Source organism: Bison bison, unplaced genomic scaffold (genome assembly GCF_000754665.1).
Source record: "Bison bison bison isolate TAMUID 2011002044 unplaced genomic scaffold, Bison_UMD1.0 scf7180017864388, whole genome shotgun sequence".
NCBI lineage: Eukaryota > Metazoa > Chordata > Mammalia > Artiodactyla > Bovidae > Bison > Bison bison.
The window spans coordinates 4,661,027-4,681,946 of NW_011494960.1; the positions used below are offsets into that span (position 1 = coordinate 4,661,027).

General features: G+C 41.1%; 1 pseudogene; it reads right to left on the reverse strand.

Annotated features, from left to right (window-relative positions):
• LOC105002025 overlaps positions 1-20,920 on the reverse strand; it is a 57,050-nt pseudogene that overhangs the window by 31,440 nt on the left and 4,690 nt on the right.

The window sequence follows — 20,920 nt, forward strand, 5'->3', positions numbered from 1 at the left end:
TCACTTGACATCCTAGGCTTGGGTGGAGCCAAAAGTCTTTAACTTCAAAGAAAGTCAGTTTGGGGTTTTCTGGATCTGATTCAGTAGTTGAAGATAATAGCAAAGAAAACAGGAGACTGGATTGTAGGGGAAGGGCTTCCCAAACCTACCATTGGGCAAATAATTCACAAGTGTTTCAAATAGCAGCTAAAAGAATTGGTGTTGGATTGAAGGGAGGGCACTAAGATATTCTACTTCCCTTCAGATTGTGTTTAAATTCTACATATGTTCAAACTAACTCTCATCTACTATGACCCCAAATAAGAACAGTTCATCAATCCTAAATTTGTTCAATCAACTATTATCTACCATGTGCAAGGCAAATATTCACAGGAGTGACTCTGTGAGATGGTTCCACCATTTTACATAAACTCGGTAGCAGGTTAAAAAGTAAAAGGAATTTAAAATAACCCTTTACATAGCACAGCTATGATGAAGCTCAGCAGTTCAAGACACTTGAGATGGACAAATAAGAGCTGAAAGTTTAAAAATGGTATGTCAATACCTCTATCCTAAATGAAATTTAGGAGGATTTGTAACCATAACAACTCAGAAAATACTGAAAAAAAAAAAAAAACAAAAACGCTTTTACAGAAAGGTCTAGAAAATGCAAGCAATATTATTAATAGAACAAAAATATAGGCCAATGTTAATATTATTTCAGAGTGTTAATGCTTTAAAAACACAAAATGGATTGCCCTGGCAAATCTGATAGAATATGGAAAGATATAAATGTTATGCCCTGTGGCCTAATTTAAAATATTTTAAATATCCCTGTACAATAGATCAAGGGCAAAGTTGAGGTCTTATTTCTTTTTATCCCTGGACTCCGGAAGTTCTTGAAAATAAGAAGCATTTGGAAAAAATCTTGGATGAGTTATTCAGTCTTTAAAAAGGTAAAGTACACACGCTGGGAGTTCAATTTTACTTAGTTATACAGAGGATGAGATGACTGGATGGCATCACTGACTTGATGGACGTGAGTCTCAGTGAACTCCGGGAGTTGGTGATAGACAGGGAGGCCTGGTGTGCTGCGATTCATGGGGTCGCAAAGAGTCGGACACGACTGAGCGACTGATCTGATCTGATCTGATACTTATTACTCATCAAAGTTGTTATGAAAGTTAGGAATGAGGAAAATGCCTGTACATTTTCAAGAAGAAAATGTCTTCAGAACCATTTGATCTTAAGAGCTCATGTGATAAGAAGTATTTTGGATACTTGATCAACTCTAGAGAATCTGGCTTCAACATTAAAGAGTATTGATCCCTTGTTTTCTGTTGGATACACAGCCCTCTTTCTAGAACATCGAATTTAAATAATTTAAGGTCTGATTATCCAGTTTATGAATGATCAGAGTCCCTTTCTTGCCCTTATCTTCCCCAAGGCTGTTTTTCCTGAATCTTCGTTTGTTCTAACCAGCCACGAGCTTTTCTTCCAGATGGGCAGAGGATAGGGAATTCAACACTGTCAGCCTCTTGCCCTCCCTCTGACTACCCTTGCTTTCTCTCTCTCTTCCTCCCTCTCTTCCTTCCCTTCTACCAACTTCTGTTCATTTTTATGAAACTTTGTATCAAAGTAGTACATGCACATCATTTAATTATTAAATAATACCGCAAATCTTACAATAATAATCCTTAGCCTCTTCTTCCTAATTTTGAGATATAACTATTTTCCTATATTTAAAAAAATTTCTCCTGGTATTTACCGCCATATTTCTTTTTTTTTAATTGAAGGATAGTTGCTCTACAACCTTGTGTTAGTTTCTTCCATACACCAACATGAATATATCCTCCATATTTCTGAACAGTTTGCTTCTAGTTCCATTTGCTGACTTGTACATTTTAAACATCAGCTATTGACTTTCCATCGGAGAAGGCAATGGCACCCCACTCTAGTACTCTTGCCTGGAAAATCCCATGGACAGAGGAGCCTAGTAGGCTGCAGTCCACGGGGTCCATAAGAGTCAGACATGACTGAGCGACTTCACTTTCACTTTCCACTTTCATGCATTGGAGAAGGAAATGGCAACCCACTCCAGTGTTCTTGCCTGGAGAATCCCAGGGACAGGGGAGCCTGATGGGCTGCCATCTATGGGGTCACACAGAGTCGGATGTGACTGAAGTGACTTAGCAGCAGTAGCAGCATTGATTTTCCATAATGGACAGTGAAGGTTGAGCCCTCACGCTCAATCCTCCTACCACTCTACCACAATAATTATATCACTATTTTTGGTACAATCACCATTACGTGTATCCTTTACTACATGTGTGCAAATATCGTGCAATGTTAAGCTAGTATTAGCCTATGGTTACATTGCCTTTTGTTTTTCTTTTTCCTGAAGCTAATAGTTTCTTTTCCTTTACATAGCTCTCTGGGTAGTTATCATTAAGTTCTTCCAAGACCCTCTCTCAGAATTTTAAAACACCCCTAAATATTCCTCTCTTTACCATGTGCTCAAACGCATCAGCTGATCTTCAGTTCTGTGTCTTCTCTTGCACCCTTCCATCCTCCTGCTTCTCTCTGCACCCTCTAGTCTTGCTGCCCAAGATTTCCCTTTGCTTTTCTTCTGGGTTGGATCTCTTATTTCCAGGATCCCATGTCTTCTTCTTTCTTAGTCCATCCTCTCTTTTGGCAAAGCATCTCCTGCTGAAGCTTCTTGAGAAAGAATGGAAGTTTCCTCACTGCTAAGAATCTCACTTCTCATTTCTAAGGATCCTGCTCCCTTACAATCTCTTTTAAGGCAGGGGCCACAGCTGTTTTTCTTTTAATCTCCTAATCTGTACACTGCTACTCCCCTACCAGTTTTGTTCATCACAGACCCTGAAATTATCTTAGTTATTTATCTGTTTACCAACATATATCTTTCCAACTTGCATGCCTTATCCACCAATGTATCCTCAGCGTATTATAGTTGCTGGTCCCAACAAAATCACTGAATAAATAGACAAATGAATTAAAATGTGCAGAAAGAGCCATGAGCTTTGAGAGTCAGACAGCCTTGTACTCAAACACTGGCTTTGTACTTCAGTTCTGAGACTTTGAAAATTTTACCTAACGTTGCTGAGACTCCACTTTTTCATTTATCAAATAAAAGTAACTATTCCTTATGTGTCAAATCACACATAAATGATGCTGACTTATTTAGGGTTGAAATACCATGAGACTTATGACTTATTTTCAAATGGTTCAGGTTCCTTTCCCCAGATGTATAAGTGAATACTTTGAGGACAAGGCAATATGGCAACAGTTAGTGAACCCAGATGAAGGATATATTAGTGCTTACTGTATTTTTCTTTCAATTTTTCTCTAAGAGTGATTCTTTCCAAAATACATAGTTGAAGAGGGGAAAATGGCACAGCTACCGCTGAGGGTCTTTTTTAGAATTAAAGGAATCTAATAATGAAGCACTTACCACTATGCCTGGCAGTACTCTATGTGCAACAAATGTTATTGTCCTTCATTCCCTGGAACTAATTCCAACCTTAGACTGGAGAAAGATAAAGGAACTGAGATCTGTGGACTATCAGCTTCACCTTCAGCCAGCCCTGCAGTAGGCTCCCTCTGACTTCATAGACCAGTTCTAGAAACTTCTCTTCTCAACTTTGCTCCTGGTGGTAAACTGAAAAATTCTTCCTCTCCAAGAGAGAGAAGAAAAAAAAATGCACATCAAGTCCTTTGAACTGATGAATGTTTTATTAATTTTTGGTAAAATGGTCTTTACAGAGTAATTAAGAACCTTGAGATGAGACATCCTAGATGATCCAGGTAGACCCAAATCCAAGGACAAGTATACTTACAAGAGACATTCAGGGCTTCCCTGGTGGCCCAGTGGTTAAGAATATGCCTTGTAATGTAGGGGACACTGGTTCAATCCCTGGTCCAGAATGATCCCACATGCTGCAAAGCAACTAAGCCCATGCACCACAACAGCTGAGCCTGTGCTCTAGACTCAGTCAAAGCTGTGGCGTCCACACGCCACAACTACTGAGCCTGCGCTCTAGACTCTGAGAGTCAAAGCTGTTGAGTTCAGGCGCCACAACTACTGAGCCTGCGCTCTAGACTCTGAGAGTCAAAGCTGTTCAGTCCAGGCGCCACAACTACTGAGCCTGCGCTCTAGACTCTGAGAGTCAAAGCTGTTGGGTCCAGGCGCCACAACTACTGAGCCTGCGCTCTAGACTCTGAGTCAGAGCTGTGGCGTCCATACGTCACAACTACTAAAGCCAACACAGTCTCATGCCTGTGCTCCACAAGAGAAGCCACCGTAATGAGAAGCCCTCCCATAGCAGCTAGAGAGTAACCCCAGCTCACTGCAACTAGAAGAAGCCTGCATGCAGCAACAAAGACCCAGCACAGCCAAAAAGAGAGAGACACACAGAGGAAAACAGTCAGAAGAAGAGGAGGCAATATAAAGTCCAGGGCAGAGACTGGAGGGATGTGGCCACAAGTCAAGGAAGCGAGGAAAGCTGACGGCCACTGTAAGCTGAAAGAGGTAAAGAATTTACTGTCCCCTTAGAGTTTCTAGAGGAAGCTTAGTGCTCCAACACTGAGTTTGGGTTTTTAGGCCCAGGGAATAAAGTTCTATTGTTTTAAGCCACCAAGGTGGCAGTAACTGGCTAGGGCAGCCCTAGGAATCAAATACACCGCCACACCAGGTTCTCAACATGCATTTCTATTCAAGCAGCCCGGCTCTGCCTGAGTCAGCCAACAGCTCTCACCCAGCCCCTTCCCCGAATCCCATGACCAGGGCCCTGCTCCCTGTCCTGGTTCTTCTTTACTTCTCTGCTACTTACCTGACTTTCTCTGCCAGCTGTTGGCTTGCAGGATCTCTCTGATGCCAGCTACTTGCTTGTCTGTTCTTTGCATGTGATTTGTCCTTCATACCTCTCAAGTCCCACTCTTGTGGTCCAGCTCCCTGGTCCCTGGGGTCTAATCACCTCTGCTCTAACTAGCCCAACCAAATACCATGTTCCAGACAGGACATCCTTATCATTCCAAAACAATGGGCATAATAATCTACAGTGAAAAAAAAAAAATCAGACCATGGTTGTTTTTGGGGGTGGGGAGGGAACCAACTGGGAATCGGTACACGAGAACTTTTTAAGGATTATGGATATGGTCATATTGATAGGAATCTGATGTGCAAGGATATTTGCATTTGCCAGAAGTGATCAAACTTTAACTAAACATAAGATCTCCACATATCACCATATATAAATTATTTCTCAACCAAAAATAGTAAAAAATTAAAAAGCAAACCTGCTTATAATAAATTTAGAAGAAAAATGAAAGTCCTTCGGTCAGTTCAGAGTTTCTCACCTTTGACACTATTGACATTTTGGGCCAGAAAGTGCTTTGAGGGGGGCCGTCCTGCACGTTGAATAGTAGCATTCTTGGCTTCTTCCACCAGATGCCAGCAGCATTCTCCTGGCACCTCCTACTCCCCAAATGTGTGACAACTAAGAACATCTCCAGACATTGCCAAATGTCCCCTGGAGGGAAAAATCAGCTCCTGGTCACAGGTTATCATACCTGAGTTATTTAATACATAGTGCTTATCCATGGCCAACCCATGCAGTGACTTGTATACACTATGACAAGCTTTGGAGAGCCAACTGAGAGGGACTTGCAGAGGAATCTTTCTCTTAAAGGGAAAAAAAAAATAGGGACTTCCCTGATGGTGCATTGGATAAGAATCTGGGAAGATTTCACCTGTCGAGGAGCAACTGAGCCCCTCTGCCACAACCACTGAGCCCAAGAGTTACAACTACTAAAGCCTGCATGCCGAGAGTCTGTGCTCAGCAACAAGAGAAGCCACCGCAATGAGAAGCCCTCCCACCTCAATTAGAAGCCTGCAAGAGTAGCCCTGGCTCGTGGTAACTAGAGAAAAAACCTGTGCAAAGCAATGAGACCCAGTGCACCCTTAAATACATAAATAAGTAAAAGGGAAAAAATAACTTGTTGCCAGGGATGTGGGCATGATCTGATGGTTCTCTGCTTTTCAGTTCTTGTTGTAAAAAGAAAAAGAAGCATAAAATTAGAATAGGCAGTAGTATTAGCATTAACTATTTTAGCAGTGGTTGTGGGGGTAGAGATAATAATATCACCACCAATGACAACATAAATACCAATGACAACTAACATTTACATGTTATATATTTTAAGTCCTTCAAAAATCCACTAATTTCTCTGTAACAATATTCCTTTGAGAAAGTTAGATGTGATATCAATTTCTCCACTTGATAAAATCAGGGGGCAAAGGTGAAGTGACTACCCAAGGTCATGGTGAATTAAAAGAACAGCTGGAGCCACAACCTTGGTCTCGTGGAGGCGGGATCCACATCAGAGAAAACTGTGTGCCTGGGAGGAAATAAGCAATCAATTAGTCCCTGAAGGGCTGGCTCTGCAGACACAAATTAATCTATGTGAATAATGAACAATAAGTTTTCTTTGGAAACTACAGCCACGGAAGATTTTCCTTTTCGGTATGACGTCAGGGGCGGGGGCGGGGGTGGCACATCCCAAGTGGCACTAGTGGTAAAGAACCCGTCTGCCAACGCAGGAGACACAAGAGATGCGGGTTCGATCCCTGAGTTGGGAAGACCGTCTGGGGGAGGGCATGCCAATTAGATGACATTCTGGGAAAGGCAAAACTATGGGAGACAATAATAAGATCACTGGTTACCTGGGCTGGGTAGGGGAAAAAGATAACTAGGCAGAGCACAGGGGACTTTTAGGGCAGTGAAAATACTCTGTATAGCATTGCAATTATGAATATGTGTTATTATACATTAGTCCAAACCCACAGAATGCACAATATCAGGGAGTGAACACTAAGGTAAACTATGGACTTGGATGATTATCATGTATCAATGTAGAGTCATTGTTGGCAAAAGTGTACCATTTTGGTAAGTGTTTTTGATAATGGGAGAGGTTATTCATATATATATACTTTCTCCTCAGTTTTGTTGTAAAACTAAAACTGTTCTGGGAAAAAAAGGCTTAAAAAAAAAAAAAGAACTTTTGGAGGCTCACCCTTCTTAATAGGAGATGAGGGAGTACAGATCACAAAGAAGGGGATCCTAGGCTGGTTGGCAGCCACAACACAGCTGACTTGTCCAGAGCATCCTTTCCCCTCTCTGCTGTATTAAGCTCTTGTTCCTGGATGTTCCTAAGTAACAAGGGAATTCTCTCATTGTTCTGGACACAGTCAAGGGAAGGGACAGTGAAAGTAACCTTCACTGAGCACCTACCACAGGCATTTCTTTTATAGCAAGACGCTTTCATTATAAAATTTGGAATTAACCATGAAGTCAATTAGAAACTAGGATTTTCCCTGCTATTGTTTTAAAAGTATTTCCATCTGGAACTTGTAGAAACAGAAGTATTTTGAGCCAACAGGGCAGCTTCATTTGAATGGCTTGGGGCTTTATTCAGCACAACAATGGAAGATGAGGGACTAAAGGTGGAAAGAATGGGTAAGAAGCACTGAAGATAGTGTCTATGGGTCTACAAGAAGAAGGCTCTTTATTCTTGAGCAGAGGATGGAAGTAATCAAAGCTGGCTTTGCTAAGTAATGTTCATAGCAACGTTTAAAATTTCCATTATTGAAATGTCTGCAGGAAAAATAACTTTTGACAGTGAAAATCTGAAACTCTTGAATCCTTAGTCCCTTTTGGTCCATTCGGTTTTTATAATGCAGTTTCTTAAAAAGATAACACTGATCCCACTGACACACCCACAATACATAACAAACCAGGCAGTGCAAAGCAGGTACTTCCTGAATAGATGGACTTAGTCAAAATAGGCTGCAAATGGCTTGAGTTTTGGCAATGAAATTACTTTGTTTCTCTGTGGAATGGCAAAGAGACCTGAGATTATCTTCCCAAACACCCATGAACAGAACCTATCTATGTATTTTCTGAAACAATGATCTTCTTGGACCAGAATGTGAACCAAGGCGGACTGTCCACTTGGGGAAGATGGCCTGTTCCTCCTCTGAGCCTCATCCTATCACCTGAGCCAAGAGCTAAGTCCCCTACAGCAAGTGCCAGGAGAGGGACTTGAAAGTAGGTGGCGTTTGGCCGGGAACAGTTAAACGTCTTGAGTGAACAGGCCCTGCTTCGACTACCAACCCGTTCCATCCAGAAAGCAGCCCTGGGAGCCCTAGAGGGGGCTTTCTCTGCTGACTTCTCACACACCCTTCTTTCAAATGAATTTAAAGCTTTTCTTGTCCAAATCCCCACAGAAGGAAAAAAAAGAGTAACCACTCTGTAGTTTTTCTACTATTATGCAAATAGATTAATCAGGCAATGTTCCTGTGAGAATTAATTTATGTTTGAATCCAATGAGGCCTGGATGCTTGCTAACTGAACCCCCCCACCAAACCATGGCCAAAGCCTCAGCTAGGTAGCACCTCATATTATTCCTTTGACGAGATGTGAACTGACACGAACACTATGGCTCCCTTTCAATCCGATTACCCCGTTACCTCACATCAATGCTACCCCAGCCATCAGATTCTGGCGTCTTTCCTTTCACCGGCCCCAGGAACAACGGACAACTCCTCCTGGATAAACAAGCATCCACGCTACCACCTCGTACCCCCGCTCTTAACCCATCATCCTCGTTCAATGGGCTCTATTCGACAAGGTATTCTATTTTGTTTGTAGGAATCAAGGACTGAAAAACAGTTCAAAATCAGGCCTGGCTGGGGCTGTTCATTCAAAGCTGCCCTTTCACACAATCAGTTGCTGAGAGCCCCTGCGAGCAACACCCCTGAAGTAGCCACCCTTTAAAGGACGTCCTTCCCTTGGGACGCTACCCGCCCCCCCACCTCCGCTTCTTCTCCCTCCCTGGCTTCTTCTGAACTCTTTTTAAAACACACAAGAAGCAAATAGCAGCACAGGTTTCCCTAGGCTTGCGTGACCTGAAGCTCAGTCAAAATGAACCTAACACTTTATACCATACCTTTGTACTAAACTCGTGTTGACAACCACTAAATTCTTCCCATTGCTCTGCATGGAAACTTGCAAAAAAAACCCAAAAAAACATTCATTTCTCTCCCTGCCCCCCAACCCCAAACTCTGCCCGTTTAAAAAGCTTGGCTAAACAATCCACCAGGTGGGGGGAAAGCTTTTCTATGTGGGCAGCTAAGTTTCTGGAGCCCATACCTTGGAAATTAGATTAACAGGCGAAATGTGAATAGCAAGGACCAAAACACCTCCCCTCCCTCATGCTTTCTACCATTTAGAGCACTTAACCCAGAGCAAAATATCTTGAATGGTGATAGTAAAAAAAAAATATGGATTTGTGAATTGTTCTATGCTGAAAATGGAAATGAGAGAGGATGAAAACAAAGCCAGCTTTATTTTTTAGAAAGCAACACCAAGCGACTGTCGCACTTGGTTTTTTGAGAGAGGGGCAGAAGTTATACATGATCATAAATTTGCACTGTTGGTATGTTGATCAGCTTTGCAGTTAACTGGCTTCAATACTCTCTAATTCCTTTCAAACTTTCAAAGCTAGAGGACAGTGACCCCACAGTAATTCTTATCTTCCTGAATTGAGGAAGTTAGGGCTAACTTCTGTAACCACGATCCCTCTACAGGCTCTGATTTTGAGAAATCCTTGAAGACATATTCTAACTAAACACATGTATCAAGAAGCTACTCACTTTGAGAAATAAGCAGTAAGAATTGAAGCAAATGAACATTCCCTCAGAACACTTACCTACAAGGAAAATTATTGGTTTTGCCAAATACCATTTATACTTTTTTCCAAAGCAACTTTCTTTCTGTTTATACCAAAGGAGAACATCTCTGTTTTCACATAAAATAGACTTCCATTTCTTTTTTTCCAGTTTTTTTATTTTTATTATTTATGTATTTATTTGGATGCTCCAGGTCTTAGTTGTAGTAGGTGGGATCTAGTTCTCCGACCAGGGATCGAACCCTGGCCCCTGCATTGGGAGCACAAAGTCCTAGCAGGGAAATCCTTAAAATACATTTCCATTTAAAAGTTAAAGAGGCATTGAGGGAATGTGTTAGATTTTGGTCATTGATTTTCACTAGAAGAGACACTGTCTTTCTCTTTCATCTGAACATTGGTGTCTTTTCCAAATGTCTAAAATGTGCTGCTTAGGGTCTGCCAAATAGATCTAGCAGCTATTTCAGAAATGTTGCCTCATACCATATTTTGACTCAAAAATAAGTACAACTGCTTTCTTCCCTTCCCTTGGTCTAACTGTTCACCATTCATTCAACAAACAATCCTTCCATATCTACTGACTAGGAGATGTAGCACTTGGTTTTTTGAGAGAGGGGCAGAAGTAGGTTCTAAGTGGGATTCAGAGTGACCAGTGTGATTAAAATCCTCACCTGACATCCTTCCTATAACTACCATTTGGGGCCACTAGAACCTTCTCCTGAAAGCTCAGCTCTTAACAGGAAATATCTAGGAAACTTCATGCATGAGCTTCAGGAACTCAGTCTCCCCATTGCTGTTGCCTTCTGCATGTGATGAAGGTTTCCAGGCTACCTTAAGAGACCCCTTGCCCCCGAAGTTCCCATATGGTTCCTCAGCCCCTTCCCAGATCACCTGACTGCCCAGAACATAGGATATGCCTTCCTCTAACCTAGTGATCTTCAGCCAGGGGGGCAATTTAACAGTGTCTGGAGACCTTTTTCTCTGTCTGGGAAGGAAGAATACACTACAGGTATCTAATGGGTGGAAAGTGAAAGTATGAGTCACTCAGTCGTGTCCGACTCTTTGCGACCCCATGGACTTGTAGCCCACCAGGCTCCTCTGTCCATGGGATTCTCCAGGCAAGAATACGGGGTTAGGTTACCATTCCTTTCTCCAGGGCATCTTCCCAACCCAGGGACTGAACTTGCATCTCCTGCATTGCAGGCAGATTCTTTACCATCTGAGCCACTCAGTTCAGTTTAGTCACTCAGTCTTGTCTCTTTGTGACCCCATGAACTGCAGCACGCCAGGCTTCCCTGTCTGTCAACTCCCGGAGCTTGCTCAAACTCATGTCCATTGAGTCGGTAATGCCATCCAACCATCTCATCCTCTGTCATCCCCTTCTTCTCCTGCCTTCAATCATTCCCAGCGTCTGAGCCACTAGAGGGTAGCAATTCTGCTAACCATCTCACAATGTACCACACAGCCCCCGCAACAAAAACTGAGGTTCAGAAATCTGGCTCTAAACAGCCATAGACAGCACAGACAGACATACTTTGGATCAGACCACCCTGGTCCAAATCTGCCTCTGCCAGTAAATTAAATGCATGATATCCTACAAGCTACTTTATACTTCTGAGCCTCAATGTCTTTGTCTGTAAAATGGACTTGTTATGAGAAGATAAGGAAATAATATGTACATAAAGCATTAGCACAGTAGTCACTAAATGGAAGGCATAATTTTTGTTGCAACCGTCTTATCTTTCCTAGAAATGCACCCCAATATCCAATCCCCTGATTCCTGTTATTTAATGACAAACTTTTTTTCTGTGAGCTTTCTCCTGGTAGCTCTCATAGTTCTCAAACCACAGATGCTATATGAAACATGGGTCTACAACTTCTGCCACCAGGTCCTGGAAGGCAATGTTAATTAAGAGCAGAAAACTTTCCCAGGCTGCTCAGAGAGGATCTCATCTTATTATTATTATTATTTTTTGGTTGCACCCCGCAGCATGTGGGATCTTAGTTTTCTGACCGGGGACCAAACGTGTGCCCCTGCAGTGGACGTGCAGAGTCTTAACCACTGGACCACCAGGGAAGTCCCCAGACATGATCTTAAAATCCTTCTCTACGTAGTAGTTTAAATGCAACTATCAATCAGTTGTACTATATGCACACGTACTGTATTTGCCACCTTTCATTAATATGTTACCTCACCAAACAGAGGTTACCTCTTGCTAGAAATAGTAAGCTCCTTATCACTGGAAGTGCTTAAGTAAAGTTACCATAAAAGGGATTTTATTTTTAACATGTATGGCATTTTACACATGTTTGAATTACCATCTTAGAAGCCTGGGATCTGCACACCAGATCTGCAGCCTCTATGCCCAAAAAGCAAGGTACAAGGAAGGTATTTTGATGGATACAGTAGTCACAATAGGATAAATTCTCTGATAAACCCAAAATCTTATAAGAAAAGCTTATTTCTTACTTTTGGCACTGTCCAATATAAGATGGGTGGCACTCCTCCAAGCCATGACTCAGGGGTCTAGGCTCATTCCATACTGTATCCCTGCCACTCCAACATATGGCCGTCATGTCCCAGTGGAAGGAAAAGTGAAAATGATTGTACATGAGAAACTTCGTATGCCAAGACTGGAAGTGATCGCCATCACTTCTGCCAGCATCCCACTGCTAGACCAGAGTCCATGGCTCCATCCAACTGTGAGGAAAGCTAGGAAATGTGGTCTGTGTGCTCACAATGAGAAGAATGGATATTGGTGCCCACTGGCAGTATCAGTGGTGGTCAGCAAAAAAATTTTAAAACAGGAGAAAGACTAGTAACTGGCAGCTAGGAGTACTCATCATGGGTCTAGCTTTTGGTAAGGCACATTTTAAACACTTTGCTTTATTTGACACAAAGCAATAGACACTGTTGCCTATATAAAGCCACACCCCTTTTCCTTTGCCAATTAGTATTTTCTTTGTTCAGAAATCTAACACCCATGTATTTCCAGGAATCTAGGAAGATGACCCTTGATCCATTTGATTAAAAAAAAAAGGTAATTCCATTTTTCTTGCTATTGACTGGCTTAGATTTGAGCACCGGGCACTATTCTGGCCAATGAGACCACAGTAGACATCCTCCAAGGTGGGCTTCTGGAAAAGACTTTTATTTTCCTGCTGATAAAAGGAGAGAGAAGACAATAAGTGGACTCTCCTTCTGCAGGGTGTTGTCATCTTCACGTTGATGTCTGGAACTGGGGCAGCCATTCGACACTGTGAGGCAGCCAGCAAAAGAGATCAGTCAACACAATGAAGATGGCAGAGCAGAGAAAAAGAACCTGGATTTTGATGACATATATGAGAAAACAAATTAACAGACTCTGGATCTGTTATACTTCTGGAATTCTTTTATGAAATAATAATTTTTCCTTGTAGTTGACTCTATTTTTGGATGAGTCTTTTTGCTAACGCAGCCAAAATCATCCCGACAGAGGTGATATGTGCTAAGTACTTTGTATTTCCACTCTCCAAAATGGAGCCAGTGGAGAACTAAAGTTCATCTATATCTATCTCCTTTTGTCAGAGCAGAGAGGAACTAGAGCTCCCCTCACTCTGGGTCCCTTACCCTCACAAAGTTCACTTTTTTGAAATCTAATATCTACTTCTATGAATAAAGTAAGTGTTGGAACTACTGCTTCTGTTTCTTGAGATGACTGTGAAGATGAGTTGATACATAAGCACTTCAAGCAATACCTGAGATTCTGTAGATGCTAAATAGGTGCTCATATCATCATTATTATTATCAAACATAAATACAAAGAATCATAAGAGACTACTGCATGCCAATGTAGTAGTAGTATACTACTACTACTATATGCCAATAAAATGGACAAGCTAAAGAAATTAACAAATTCCTAGAAAGGTACAACCTTCAAAGACTGAATCAGAAAGAAATAGAAAATATGAACAGACCAATCACAAGCATGGAAATGGAAACCGTGATTAAAAATCTTTCAAGAAACCAAAGTCCAGGACCAGATGGCTTCTCGGATGATTACTATCAAACATTTAGGGAACAGTTATCACATACCCTTCTAAAACTGTTTCAGAAAATTGCAGAGGAAGAAACACTCCCAAGCTCATTTTATGAGGCCACGATTACCCTGATAGCAAAACCAGATAAAGATATCACAAAAAAAGAAAATTTCAGGCCAATATCTCTGATGAACATAGACACAAAAATCCTCAACAAAAATGCTAGCAAACCAAATCCAACAACACATTAAAAGGATTATACACCACGATCAAGTGGGAATTATCCCAGAGGTGCAAGGATTCTTCATTACACATAAATCAATCAATGTGTTACACCATATTAACAAATTGATGAATAAAAAGCATATGATAATCTCAATAGATACAGAAAAAGCTTTTGACAAAATTCAATATCCGTTTATGATAAAAACTCTCCAGAAAGTGGGCATAGAGGGAACGTACCTCAACATAATAAAGGCCATACATGACAAACCCACAGCAAAAACATCATTCTCAAGTGTGAAAAATTGAAAGCATTTCCTCCAAGATCAGGAACAAGACAAGGATATCCACTCTCTCCATTATTATTCAACATATAATGGTTCTGGAAGTCCTAGTCATGGCAATCAGAGAAGAAAAAGAAAGAAAAGGAATTCAAATTGGAAAAGAAGAAGTAAAACTGTCACTGCTTGCAGATGACATGATACTATACATAGAAAATCCTAAAGATGCTACTAGAAACCTACTGGAGCTTATCAGTGAATTTGGTAAAGTTGCAGGATACAAAATTAATACACAGAAATCTCTTGCATGCCTATACACTAACAATAAAAGATCAGAAAGAAAAATTAAGGGAATAATCTCATTTATCACCTCATCAAAAAGAATAAAATTCATAGTAATAAACCTACCTAAGGAGCCAAAGACCTGTACTCAGAAAACTATAAGATACTGATGAAAGAAATAAAAGGTGGCACAAACAGATGGATACACCATGTCTTTGGATTGGAATAATCAGTATTATGAAAATGACTATATTACCCCAAGCAATCTACAGATTCAGTGCAATCCCCAATTGCCAATGGCATTTTTCATAGAATTAGAACAAAAAATTTACAATTCGTATGAAAACTCAAAGGACCACGAATAGCCAATGCAATCTTGAGAAAGAAAAATAGAGCTGGAGGAATTAGGCTCCCTGACTTCAGACTACATTACAAACTAAAGTAATCAAAACACTATGGTACTGGCACAAAAAAGGAAATACAGGTCAGTGGAACAGGATAGATAGAAAGTCCAGAGAGAAACTCATGCATCTATGGTCACCTGATCTATGCCGAAGGAGGCAAGAATATACAATGGAGAAAAGACAGTCTCTTCAATAACTGTTGCTGAGAAAACTGAATAGCTACATGTAAATGAATGAAATAAGAATACTCTCTAACATAATACACAAAAATAAACTTGAAATGGATTAAACACCTAAGTGTAAGACGAGATACTATAAAACTCTTAGAGGAAAACAGGCAGAACATTCTTTGACATAAACTGTAGCAAGACCTTCTTCAACCAATCTCCTAGACTAATGAAAAAAAAAAAAAAAAAGCAAATGGGACCTAACTAAACTTAAAAGCTTTTGCACAACAAAGGAAACTATAAAGAAAACAAAAAGGTAAACCTCCAAATGGGAGAAAATATTTGCAAATGAAGCAAAATATATAAATAGCTCATGTCACTCAATATTTTTTAAAAAATAGCACAATCAAAAAGTGGGAGGAAAATCTAATAGACATTTCTCCAAAGAAGACATCCAGATGGCCAAGAGAGGCAAATGAAAAGATCTTCAACATCACTAATTATTTGAGAAATGCAAGTCAAAACTACAATGAGGTATCACCTCATCCTGGTCAGAAAGGCCACCATCAAAAAATCTATAAACAAAAAATGCTGGAGAGAGTGTGGAGAAAAGGGAACCCTTCTACACTGTTGATGGGATGTAAATTGGTGCAGCCACTATGGAGAATAGTATGGAGGTTCCTTAAACTAAAACTAGGGCTACCATATGATCCAGCAGCCACACTTTTGGGGCATATATCTGGAGAAAATCATAATTTGAAAATATACATGCATCCCAAGGTTTACTGCAGCACTTACTTACAATAGCCAGGACATGGAAGCAATCTAAATGTCCATCAACAGAGAAACTGATAAAGAAGATGTCATAATATATGCCCTGGAATATTAGCCATAAAAAGGAATGAAATAATGCCATTTTCAGTAACACACGATGGACCTAGAGACGATCATACTGAGTGAAGTAAGTCAGACAGAGAAAAACAAATATATGATATCATTTATATGTGAACTCTAAAACAAAAAGGGTACAGATGAACTTATATACAAAACAGAAATAGAGCTACAGATGTAGAAAACAAACATCTGGTCACCAGGAGTAAGAGGTGGGGAGGGATAAATTGGAAGATTGGGACTAACACATACAGACTACTGTATATAAAATAGATGACTAATAAGGACCTACTGTATAGCACAGAGAACTCTACTCAATACTCTATAGTGGCCTCTATGGGAAAAGAACCTAAAAATGAGTGGACATATACACGTGTATGGGCTTCCCCGGTGGCTCAGCAGTTAAGAATCCGCCTGCAATGCAGGAGATGCGGTTTCGATCCCTGAGTTGGGAAGATCCCTTGGAAGAGGGCACAGCAACCCACTCCAGTATTCTTGCCTGGAGAAGCCCAAGGACAGAGGAGCCTGGTGAGCTTCAGACCATAGGGTTGCAAAGAGTCGGACACTGCTGAATGACTGAGCATGCATGCCTGCATGCATATGTAATCTGATTCACTTTGCTGAACATCTGAAACTAACACAACACTGTCAATCAATTATACTCTAATAAAATTGTTTAAATTTGTGTTCAAATTTTAATTTAATTTTTATTTTTATTTAAATTCTTTACGTATTTAGCTAATTTGAATTTAAATAGTCCCACATGGCTGGTGGCTACTGAATTGGACAGGGCACTCTAGTTCTACACTCTGACTTTCTTTTCCGATAAGTTGGACATCTCTGCATCTTCTCTGAGCTTCCTGCTTTCTTTTAACTCCCTTTCCACCATAATTAACCAATTCTGATGCCCATACCTGTGTTGACTTTCTGTCTTATGTCAGCAGATTTTATACCTAAGACATAAAGATTAGCTGACAGGCACCAGTTTTTAAAGCAATTTTTTGCTTTCTGAACAACAGAATTTCTCTTAGTGATGAGTTCATTAACATATATATTTATATTAATACATACATATTTGTGTATATATTAATATATATATACATATTTATATAACATAAATATTTATACTTCCCTAAGGTCTGGGTGGGGATGTGCCAGAACATTCATTACTTACACCGCAAAAATTAAACATTTACTTAATTTAATGCTGTGAGATCAAGAGTTAGTGTATTTGTGTTCATCTGAGCTTGGTTCCTGTGCTGTGGAAGTTGACTCTCTGTAAACGTAGTCAATTAAGCATATTAGCTAGTAATATCTAATAATGACTAACAATGCCAGTAGAAGTCATCAGCTAATCATTCAAATAAGCAAAGAGAACTGCCCTAGGAGTTATAGATGAAAATCACACAGTCTTTGAGAAAACCTGGGAGCTTTCCCATTTGGTTACCATCTAGAGAACCCAACAACACAAAATGAAGAGCTAATAATAAGACTTTAGAAGAGGTTAGACGGAGAAGGCACTGGAACCCCACTCCAGTACTCTTGCCTGGAAAATCCCATGGACAGAGGAGCCTGGTAGGCTGCAGTCCATGGGGTCACGAAGAGTCAGACACGACTGAGCGACTTCACTTTCACTTTTCACTTTCATGCATTGGAGAAGGAAATGGCAACCCACTCCAGTGTTCTTGCCTGGAGAATCCCAGGGACGGCGGAGCTTGGTGAGCTGCCGTCTATGGGGTCGCACAGGGTCGGACACAACTGAAGCGACTTAGCAGCAGCAGCAGCAGCAGAAGAGGTTAGAAGAGAGATCAGTGAACTAACCACACTGAATTTTAAGCAGGAAAAGGCCCTTTGAAATGAGGCAGGTGAGTGCTCACGGAACTTGAAGATTTTATCACTCTGCAAGTATTCTCTGAATGCCTGCCACATGCCAGGCATTAGGACACAGAGTCAAAGAACATGGTGCCTACCCTCAAGGAGTTCATGGTCTACAGGAGAAACAAACCCACAAATTACTCCAACAGGTATAGTTGCCAGCAAATAAAAATTCAGAATATCCAGTTAAATTTGAATTTCTGATAAACAATTTTTAGTATAAGTGTATCCCACACAATATTTGGGACATACTTGCACTAAAATAATATTTGCTTGAGATTCAAATGTAACTGTACCTCCAATATTTTTTTTCTGGCAACTCTAAATAGAGGGTAATAAATGCAGTAATAAAGGTGTTAGGTACTACAAGAAAATATCCAAGGGGCATGGACCTCAGAGTACATCAGAGGAGGATCACAGAGGAGGTGAAGCTCAAGCCAAATCTTTCCCAATGAATGGAAGTCAGCCAGGTGATGAGAGTCTAGAAGGATCCTCAAGCCCAAAGGCACTGTGGTTTGTGAGAGTGGGACATGCTTAGGCAAGTGCTCAGTAGGGACAAAATAAGTAATGAGTAAAATTTCAGTAACTGTCTGGGGAAGAGCCGAAGGCAGAACCCAGAGTAATGCTACCAGCTAAGGGCTTAGAGGAGAAAATGAGAGTTCGTGAACAGAGCAAGAAGGAACAGTCTGAGGAGGAAAAAAGAAGATCACGAAGCCAGAAGGGAGTGGTCCTCAGTGACAAATACTGAGGCCACACTGAATAAGAAAAGATCATTGACTGCCAGCAGGGAGGGCATCAGGGACACCGACAAATCCATCTCAGTGGAATGGAGTGGCGGCAGGTGAAGAAAGGTCATAGGGGTGGCAAGAATGGAAGAAAGCAAGATTAGGCTTTACTCTCAGAAAGTCTGGTTGTAAAAGAAGTACCATGCTTCAACCTGGACAAACAGGGAGCTCAAACTGGGCCCTGAAGTTTAGAGAGGGCCCCAGTCTGGCTTCCTTCCAGCTCCACCCATGTCCACATGACCAAGGGGACAAGCTCACCCACAGCCTATATGCTCCCTTCTAGGGTCTGGAATTCATTGTCCAAATGGAACCAAGTCTCTTTTCAAAGCCGACACAAGTCTTTTCCTAGGTCTATCTTCCCATGGGTGGACGATGTCACTAGGGTGCCTCTCCCCGAACCTGAGACATGGACCACATGTCTTTGGAGAGAGGTGCAGGGGGTGTGGATATGCGGACCAGGGGTCCAGACTCTGGGGTGCAGGACCTTCCTGATGTAGGATGGAGTCAGAGTGGGAAATGAAGTAGGGTGGGCCACAGGCTTCCATCTATAGTTTTGTCTCAGGCCTCACAAAAGTTAGAGGAAGTCTGTAAGGAGATATAATTAAAAATGGATATAAGGCCAAGGGAGGGTCCTTTTGAAAAAGCACAGTTTGAAAGAACCTGTGGTGAAGGGGAGATTGAAACTATAGACAGAAAGGACAATGAAGAACAAGGTTCAGTCAGGAGTTCGGCAGCAAGCATTTCCAATGAAGGAGCCACTTACAGAAGTGCAGACAGGGTTAAGGGAATAAGCAAGAGGTACTACTGCACCCAAAGCCTAGCAACAGTGTGAAGCCATTATATCCCATTATATCCTTATGTCTGAAAGGTCAGGAGGTCGACAAGACAATATTGCCAGGGCTTGGTGAACTTGGGAGCTGCAGTTACAGTTACTCACAGAAGTGCAACAAAAACCAAGAAGGGAGTGGGAGGAAGAAATATCCCAACCTTTCTCTGCTGTCCTTGAGTTGGTGCCATTGGCTCCCACTAACTGAAACCATTCTGTTTCTGTCCTTTATTGTGTCCATCTTTGCATGAAATGTTCCCTTGGATCTCTAATTTTCTCGAAGAAATCTCTGATCTTTCCCATTCTATTGTTTTCCTCTATCTCTTTGCATTGTTCAATTAGGAAGGCTTTCTTATCTCTTCTTGCTATACTTTGGAACTCTGCATTCAAACAGGTATATCTTTCCTTTTCTCCTTTGCCTTTTGCTTCTCTTCTTTTTTCAGCTATTTGTAAGGCCTCCTCAGACAGCCATTTTGCCTTTTTGCAGTTCTTTTTCTTGGGGATGGTTTCTATCACCACCTCCTGTACAATGTCACGAACCTCCGACCATAGTTCTTCAAGCACTCTATCAGAGATAATCCCTTGAAACCTAACAGATGCGGAAGATATTAAGAAGAGGTGGCAAGAATACACAAACTATACAAAAAAGATCTTAATGACCCAGATAACCACAATAGTGTGATCACTCACCTAGAGCCAGACATCTTGAGTCTTAGGAAGCATGACCATGAACAAAGCTAGTGGAGGTGATGGAATTCCAGCTGAGCTATTTCAAATCCTAAAAGATGATGCTGTGAAAGTGCTGCACTCAGTATGCCAGCAAATATGGAAAACTCAGTAGTGGCCACAGGACTGGAAAAGATCAGTTTTCATTCCAATCCCAAAGAAGGGCAATGCCAAAGAATGTTCAAACCACTGCACAATGCATTCGTTTCACATGCTAGCAAAGTAATGCTCAAAATTCTCCAAGCTAGGCTTCAACAGTATGTGAACTGAGAATTTCAAGATATTCAAGCTGGATTTAGAAAAGGCAGAAGAACCAGAGATAAAATTGCCAACCATTGGATCATAGAAAAAGCAAGGGAATTCCAGAAAAACATCTACTTCTGCTTTATTGAGTACACTAAAACCTTTGATTGTGTGAATCACAACAAACTGTGGAAAATTCTGAAAGAGATGGGAATACCAGACCACCTTACCTGCCTCCTGAGAAACCTGTATGCAGGTCAAGAAGCAGCATTTAGAACTGGACATGGAACAATGGACTGGTTCAAAATTGAGAAAGGAGTATGTCAAGGCTGTATATTGTCACTTTGCTTATTTAACTTGAATGCAGAGTACATCATGTGAAATGCCAGAACAAGCTGGAATCAAGATTGCCGGGAGCAATATCAATAACCTCAGATACACAGATGATACC